An 8748-nucleotide genomic window follows, 5' to 3' on the forward strand; every position below is an offset into this window, starting at 1 on the left:
CCAGCATTGACTGAAGGTAATCCGCACAAGCTTTGGAGTGAGCGTAGTTGAGATATCTTGCCAGTGACTTTGCATTTAAAAACTGAAGGTCAGAAAGTCAAAGCAGAATGCTAAAGCTGGGAAGGCTCTAAATCCTACTGGGGCATGGACACAAATGATGTGCTGCTGGGGAACACAAAAGAAGAGCAGTCCAAACTACAAATCAAGTGCTGAAGTGCTTCTAAGATCTCAAGTTCACTGATTTATGGTAATGTATGAATATGTCTCTTTCAGCAAAACTTACATAAAAATAGATAGTATTGTAGCTCATATCTGGTGAATAGAAATAATCTTTGTTTCTGTAGTTCTTGGTCACAGAAGCTAACGGTAGCTTTAAAATGCAACAGGAAGGCTCATGGAATTTGAGTAAAGGTGTGTAATCATTGAGGTGTTTATGGTATTTCTATAATGATCAACTCATTTAAATTGCTACATCCTAAATATTTAAGCATTCTCTGTGCCCATGTGGGTGTGCATCACTTAATATTGCTTACTGTGAAATCTCATCAAAGTTCTCTTCAAAACAGTGCAGCCCCATGAACAAGTCAACAGACCTAAATTCTCCATCTAGGTCTGGAGCACCTCAGTTGAAAATCCTTTTTTCTTATTATTTTTTTACTTACGCTTTTTGGGGGGGGTATCTTGCCCTGTAAGAGAACCATAGGCGTTTGACTTAATTGAATTATCTTATTCCTTCCTAGTATATGATATAGTGTCTTATTCAGGTCTAAGTGAAGGGCGTAATGATCAGATGGCACAAACGGGCAGCGACAATTGTGACTGCTGTTACCCTCTGAACATCTTCTGCAGGAAAGGCAGTTAGAAACACACAGTCAGGAAAGTACTAGCCTTGCAGGAAGCTTTTCACTTACCTCTTCAGACTGAAATGCATTCGAGTATTCAAAAATTAAAAGAAATTACTTTTGGAAGCAGCCCGGTTTTATTAATTAATTGAAGGTGTACTCTGTCAAGGTGCCATGAGACTTAGGTAAAGGTACCTGGCAAACTCTGTGTGTACCTAAACAGACAGTGCTAGAAGAACATCCTAAGAAGACCAATTTGGTTTTCAGCTTTTTTCAATCTAGTATTGATATTTTACATTTAATTTTTTCTACATTAAATTGAAGTGAATTTAAGTTTTTCAGTTGTGATTTAGTACCAGGAACATCTAATCTCTGTATTCCAGAGTTTTCCCAGGGGAAATTTTTCTGTCAAAAATGTGGAAACTAAGACACGTTGATTTCTGTGAAAACCTTTTTCTAGAGGAACAAATAAATATAGGTTATAATTTCAATTTTAAGCATTATGTTAATAATTTCACAAGTGATTTGATTGAACATGGTGAAAATTTGGAAAACTGAATTGAGACTAAAAATCTCTGACTTCACAGAAGCCAGGTGGTCTGACTATTAAGAACTTTATTTTCCAAGATTTCTTAAACCTACGTTTTTAGGAAAAGAGGATAAAGCCTAAGCAGAGTACATACAATGAATTCCAACTAAGGCTTTTTTGCATACTTTTTAGAAAGATTTTGGATGGGTAGACAGATGAGATGGAATTTTTTCACCCTTTTGGAGCTCTAAGTTGACACCCGTCTGTGGTTTCTTATTCTGATGTGCAATGACTGGCGTTTCACTGGCTCTGTCTGCTTCACGTTTGTGTTTTTGAGAAACTTTCCCGGTCCTAAGGCTTTCCCACCGCTCTTAACACCAGCCCTTGACCAAGCCAAATGTGGGGGCAGGTAACTGTCACTAGAGGGCGCTGCACATCTAGATTTTTAGGAATTTTTGTCCCTCTGTAAGAACTGATACAGGGGTGGGTTGCAGTGGATTTAACACAGTTTGCTGCTGCTGTGGTTCTGAACTTTCTGATTAGTCGTTGGACACGTCTGATAACCCTGATAAGTGAAATATAGGACTTTGGGAAATGGCTCTGCCTAGAGTTTTACTGGAGATGCTGTGTGCCATTTTTATGAGTGTTTTTCTTGCTGAGCTTTGCTTAAATATTTATTTGCCTGTGGCATTTCCTGGATTTTTTTTTTTTTTAAAGTCTCAAGATATGCATAGTTCCATTTTTTTAAAATTACTTTAAGTCATTGAAACATAAATGGGTTGATATTTTTAATTACATAAGTTCATACTTTCTTCCAACAGACTCTGTAAACAACTTTTTCACATGTCTAATCAACCCAGCTGGGTTTTCTGGTAATGTACAATGGATGGGAAAAGCAACAGTTCATGCTTGTCTTAATGATCTATATGATCTTATGATCATACATAATAGTAAGTGTTTTTACTTAATTGCTACGAACACCTATTGGCACTGTATGAGAATAACATGAGACTGTGAGATAAAATGCCATGAAACAAAACAAGTATGCATCTAGAAAAACACTAAACCCCAATGCTATTTTATTCCTTTTATGTCATCATTTGAAGTGAGTATTTGCTCTTTCAAGCAGACCTTAGCAGCAGCATGAACACAGCCTGTGCAGCACCATATTACAAGGACATGCAAGCCAGCTATGAATGAGCTGGGCTGGACAACATAGGAGCTCCTGTTGAACCATCTATGGGAAATTAAATGTAACTTCCCACATCTGGGATGAACTGGGCTTCTAGCAACATCTGACACTTGTCTCCAAATTTTGGGAAACGATTGTCGTACTGCAAGGGTAGAAGTGTTGACACTCAGGTTACCACAGCTGCAGTCTTTGTTTCATTTTTAGGTTTAGTCCTCAAAACACAGGTTGGTGTCTGAGTTGGAAATGGTACCCAGTTATCTCAAAGCCTTTATCACAATTTGAGAACTAAGAGTATGTTGCCATCACAGAAGCCATCAGGAAGTCTGACAAGGGTTTTATTTCTTGTGTTGCCCATTACTCAAACCAAGGAACTGAAGGGATAGGCATGCTAAATGTTCACTTGAGAAGATATACCTCTTCTACTCTCCAGTTCCCCTAAATGGAGTGGAGAACGTGTCCGTTCCTTTCTTATCTTTAGGGTTTTTCAGGGAAGTTTATTTCAATTACAGTATAAAGAGTCATTTTGAAACCTGAGCCAAAAAACTAGCAGTGATGAGCTCACAGATGTTACCAGAGAGAGCTAAGGTTGGATATGTGGGTTTGCTGGGTATGTTCTCTCTGAGCTACCACACTGCATCTTTGGCTCTGAGCCAAAGCTTGGTTCCCTGCCTTACACTGGGCCACTCTGAGGTGCACCATGGCTGTTGGATGATGGAGAAAAAATACTGGATTTTTTTCTCCCGCTCTTTTCTTTTCGAATATGTTTTTTTTAAAGACTCAACTTGGCAGGAGATCCATGTTTGGGAAAATACCACTTCCAGTATATTCAGAAGAGATATATTTCTTTTTGCTATATAAATGAAAGTCATGCAGGATTATTCCATTGGTAAGGCACAACCATGTCAAGATGTATCACACCTTGTGTCTCTGCTCACCAGTTACTTCTGTCTGGTCACCCTGACAGGAATGTCCGAGATGAGAGAAAACTGTTGCTCTACTGAGTAGTGCTTTTAAGTTAATTAGTTCTAATACAAAATAAACAGATTCAGTAGGGCACAGAGTCCTCCCACCTCCTAGGGACTAACATTCTGCATGTCTGTTGTGTACCCACACACATACTGTAAGATGTCAGGCCTCTTCCTTTCCACAATAAAGAACAATAAATGCCAGAAAGTGTTTGCTTACTTTCTCCTCTTCAACACCAATCATGAAGCTGTGCTTTATAATGATTGCTGTATCCATAAGGTCCGTGGTACACAAAACAGTCAGGTGATGACCTTGAGTCAGAATAGATGTCATAGTCCTACATATTTGTTTTCAGCACTATTCAACATTCACTGTTTGCTCTAAGATAGAAAGATGGCTTTTCTTATGGCAACTTCCTTTTAGAAGCTGGCCTGCAAGAAGTTCCAATTTAAGTCTGATCTGATGTAAAAAAATAAACTAAACCATGGAGAGGTTGGCTGCAGATAAAGTGAATTGACAGGATCCACATACCAAATCCTACTGCATCCAGACAGCTTGGGGGGGGGGGGAATAGATTCAGGCGCTTGGTTAAGATTTGTCTTTGAAGAACTGCCTCAGAAAACAAAGACACCTTGGTTTGCTTTTGCAATATGAATTCTGAGGAGAGATTATCATCTAATGGTTTAGGATCTCCACACCTGGGCAAAACTTAAAGCAGAGAAGAAGTAGGAACCACTTATAGTGTACAGGGTTTGGTACTTGCATTTGAGTGTCCTGTGCTAGGAACTCATATTTGCTGAGGTTCAAGACCTATGTTCTCAGATACTTTTTTTTCCTTCAGGATTGCATGCTTGATGTCTCTAATTACATTTTCCCTTGGGCTTGGGTTTGGGATGGAGTGGTATGTGTGGACTATTTCCACAGCTTGAGATAATATTCACATTTGGCAACAGAGAAATAAACTGAGGTTAAGGAATTACTGTTGAGTCGAATCTCTGTTTTGCACAGTTGAAACTGTTGGCAGAAAGTCTTTGCTTAAGGTTAGGGGGGGTTGTCAATTACTGATCTTCATTATGTAAATTTTGCCTCAAATGCTTGGTGATCTTGTCAATGAAATTTTAGCTGTTTTTATGGATTTTTGTTTGGTTGGGTTTTTTTTGTTACCCTCAGCATAAAACTGGTTTTGTCTGTTGAAAAGTTACTCTCAAACAGGGGTTTATAAGTTTCCTCAATACCCTCTATAATAATTGTCACTAGTCTGTAAAAATCATAACAAAGCCACATCACAATTGCTAAACGAGTGGCATTCAATGATTAAAAACATGAGCTACTACATTGTAGGTCAGGTTTTTTTCTCCAATAATACACCTGCTTCTGCTCTTCAGCTTTAGTTTTCTTACCCAAAAATAGCTAATGCTTCTGGTCATTAAGGTACTGGCAGAGATTCAGAAGGAATTGTTTTGAATTTCACTGCAATTGACGTGGGTAAGTGTCAAACCTATCTTTGCATTTCCCCAGACAGGTATTTTTGGGACAGCTTTGGTTTGAATTGAAGCCTACTAGAAAACAGTATCATAACCATGGCTAGAATTACAAATCCTTACAAAAAAATTTCCTCATCAAAAAAATTATATTACCTCACCTAGGGTGAAAAAAAAAATAATTAATTGACCAAATGTTCTTGTGAACACTATAAGATAAATCCCTTACTTTCTTCCATGAGTTTCAATGTATTTTGATATTCTTTGGTTCGAGTATTAGAAGCTCCCAAATAGTCAATTTAGAATAAAATTAAACAGTCCCTATCCATTTTTTTTCTGCTCTGGTACATGGACAAACAAAAAAATTTGGGAAGTATTTGCTGGTGTCTGTGTCAGAAATTTAGATTAGCAGTAGATATTTGAAGAACTACCTTTATTTCTTATGTACTTCAAGTAGCTGGCATTTTCATGATGCCTTATAACAGTGTGTTACCTTACTGACCTTTTTGGCACAACACACCACAATTCCTTAATTATTTTTAATCTCTTTTTAATGTCATTAGTGCAACTAGCACATTCCCTACTACCAGTGGAAGTGACCAGTGATAATCTTAAAATAGGGTAGCCTGACTGTGCCTGCTGTCCTTTTTATTATCCATACATTTTTGTGCACCTCTAAAAATTGGGAGAGGTAAGTGTCACAGACCCTGTCTGTCAGCTGGCATGGGAAGAGTCAAGTTGTTCATTGCAACCAATATGAGTCAAATTTGTCTTGAGAAATGTCGCCTGCTCTGTGAGTGGTTCATTTTGCATCTGCGTTCTCCAAAGTTAGGTAGTAGTCCTTTGTGCATGAAGCAGATGAATGTTTTTGTTTCATAGGGTAAGTGCTTTAATTTCTTTTAACTTAATCAAAGTTGAGACATAACAGGTTTTACCAGTCTCTAGGAAAAAAAAAAAGCTGTTAATATTTTAGTGTCATTCAAGCTTGTCATTTCAGGTATTCATTAGGAAAGAGGTCAGGCTCGATTTGACCAAACTTCATTTAAGTTCTTTTACAGAGTACATTTAGACACCTCAGTGAAAGGTGCTTTCTTGTATTTTTTTTTTTAATAGTGACTCCTGGTTTCTTGTGTTTCAGGGTTGGTGTGTCTGTTTTGTTTCTCTCTTTAAATTGCAAGAAAGACAAAACTGAGAGGTTTTGGAGCATCACCAAATTGCATAATCAGAAAGCCTTAGGATCAATGTTCTAATTAGCCATCACCTCTCAAGAGGCGGTGACAGGGCAAAATTCACTCTATCACCTCTATTGGTTTGGTTACTGCAAGTTGATGATACATCAGTTTTGCATCATTAGACCAAAAATAACAAAGGAAAACAATCTCGAAGCAATTTGCTTTAGAACAAAAAGAATTCAGTATCTCTTTGAGATGTTTGTTGCTTTTAAGATACTTTGATTGCTTTCTTCAGGGTAAGATTACCTTGTAGGAAAGGACTGAGTCAAATTAGGTTGTGTTCTACCTCTGTATGCTCTGCCTTTTCCAGAGTGATAGGCTTTGGTCCAAGGTAATCCTAGGTAAAGGGTAACAAAATCTGAAGAGGACAAAGTGTGGAAATGTTTCAGCAGGAGACCTTGTATTGAGGAAGGAATTGCTTTGTCTGCTTTAGTTCTGTGGATTTCTCTGAAAGGGAAGAATCAAAAATCTGCTGTTTCATCTGAAGCACTGGCAAGGATATTGACCCCTCTCATCCCCCTCCACCCTCCTTTCCCCAGTGTACACATATATGCATTTCTGAAAGCACATAATAGCAAGAAAAAAAGCTGTGAAAATGAGACTCTTTCCTAAAATGAAACTTGTAAATTCATCTTCTCTAGAAATCCAAAGCATGGTGGGGCAGTACTGATCACTTTGCTGTCCAGTGAAAAGATGTCTTTGTTCTTCATAACAGTCTAGAAGCCAAAGGTTAAAGGCTAAATTCTTCCTATGCTTTTTCTCAGGCTGAATCTTACCCAAGAGATCAACCAGATCCAGGCATTGTGTCAGAAACCTTTGAAATAAAGGATGAGCTCAACTTGGGAATATGTGAGAAAAGCCATGAGATAAATGATTGATAGGAAAAATGGGAGAGAGAAATATCTATTGAATGAAATATCTATTTCATTCTGACATATAATCAGAGCACCTACTTGTTCATTCAGGTTTCCCTTTTTAATGTAATACTAATTAATGGAGGGGAACTTGTTCAGTATCACTGAACATATTATGCCACTTCTGGGCAAGAGTGCCCAGAGAACAATGTCTCCCCTCCAGCATTACTCTAGACCTTCACAGAAAAAGTCCTGGGTCTTTGAAGTTCTTTGTGCATTACCTTGTTTATCAGATCAAGTTGTCTTTTTATTTTTGGGGTTTCTGACTGGAATGGCACCTCTGCCACTTAAATGTGTTAGAAATTGCTGCTTTACTATTCACTGAGAGGAAGACATAATGTTGGTCACCATTGCTTGATTCCAGCTTTTCTGTTATATTTGGGCTTGACTGTCATACTCAGCCTTTTTAGAAGACACTGTATGTGTGTATAGGTAAATGATGTGTAATTAATTAGAAGTCAAAGATTTAAATTTAGAACTAAGCTAATGTTTGAATTTGTATAAGCTATCTGTATCTTGTGTGTCTTCAAGGCCAATCTTTATTTCAGGTAATAGCAAGTGATATTTGGAGGTGAAACTTTGTATCATAGCACTTCGTAGTAACTTTTCTGGCACTGATTTTGTCCTTATTTATATTGTTTTGAAGTCTCAGCCTTGGGCCAAAATAATAAACGTATCCCATCTTCTGAAAACCCTGTAGTGTATTTAACTAGATGATCCTTAAGATCCCTTCCAACCCTAATCATTCTGTTATTTCTGGAAGTGGTCCCTGGAGTAACCCTGTTGTGAAGGTACTCTAATTTTCTGCCCATATGGCTTTCTGTCATGAAATCAAAATAAAAGCTCTTCTAGAATGATCAAAATGCATTTAGGGAAAGGGGTTTTACTATCATAGAAACAGGACACTTGCCAAATGCATCCACTAACAGCTGCTCTGAACTTTTTATACAGCATTTTCTGAAAATGGTGTATTAGGTTATGTAGGGCTATGCATTCTTTTGCTAATTCTGATTTTCAGAGACAAAGTAAATTGAGAGATTCAGAGCACTATTAGCAAGCAGAGTACTCCATTAGCTAGTTATGGCACCACTTTGTACTAAGCCTAGAACTGGAATTCAATGAAGAATTGTAATTAAAAGGACAGTTTGGAAGAGGTAATGTTTTTATATTTCAACATTTTCCTTTGCCTTGTGAAGTCGTATATTATGAGCCGCATACTCTCATTGATGCAGTTGCCCACATTCAAAAGAAACTGTGAAAGTGTTTGTTGATGGGGTTAGCCCCTTCCTAAGAAAAAGTGCATATGTGTACATATTTTAAAAAACATGCTTGCATAGTAAATTTATATACCTCAGCTGTCATAGCACTCCCAAAAGTGTAATTGTAAAGTGTTTAGCTGAATTGAATCTGTATGGAAATTCATTATTCAGCAAGACCAGATGCTATTGTCACCTGCACCTGAATCAGATGTCAACATACTGGAACCTCATGAGTTTTCAAAACCTGAATCTCTAGCAAAGCTCATGGTCTTGCTTTCTCTTATAAGAGAGAGTACAAGGCACTCTGAGACCAGAAGGCATTCAGTTCATTTT

This window comes from Pseudopipra pipra, chromosome 1 (genome assembly GCF_036250125.1).
Source record: "Pseudopipra pipra isolate bDixPip1 chromosome 1, bDixPip1.hap1, whole genome shotgun sequence".
In the NCBI taxonomy this organism is placed as follows: Eukaryota; Metazoa; Chordata; class Aves; order Passeriformes; family Pipridae; genus Pseudopipra; species Pseudopipra pipra.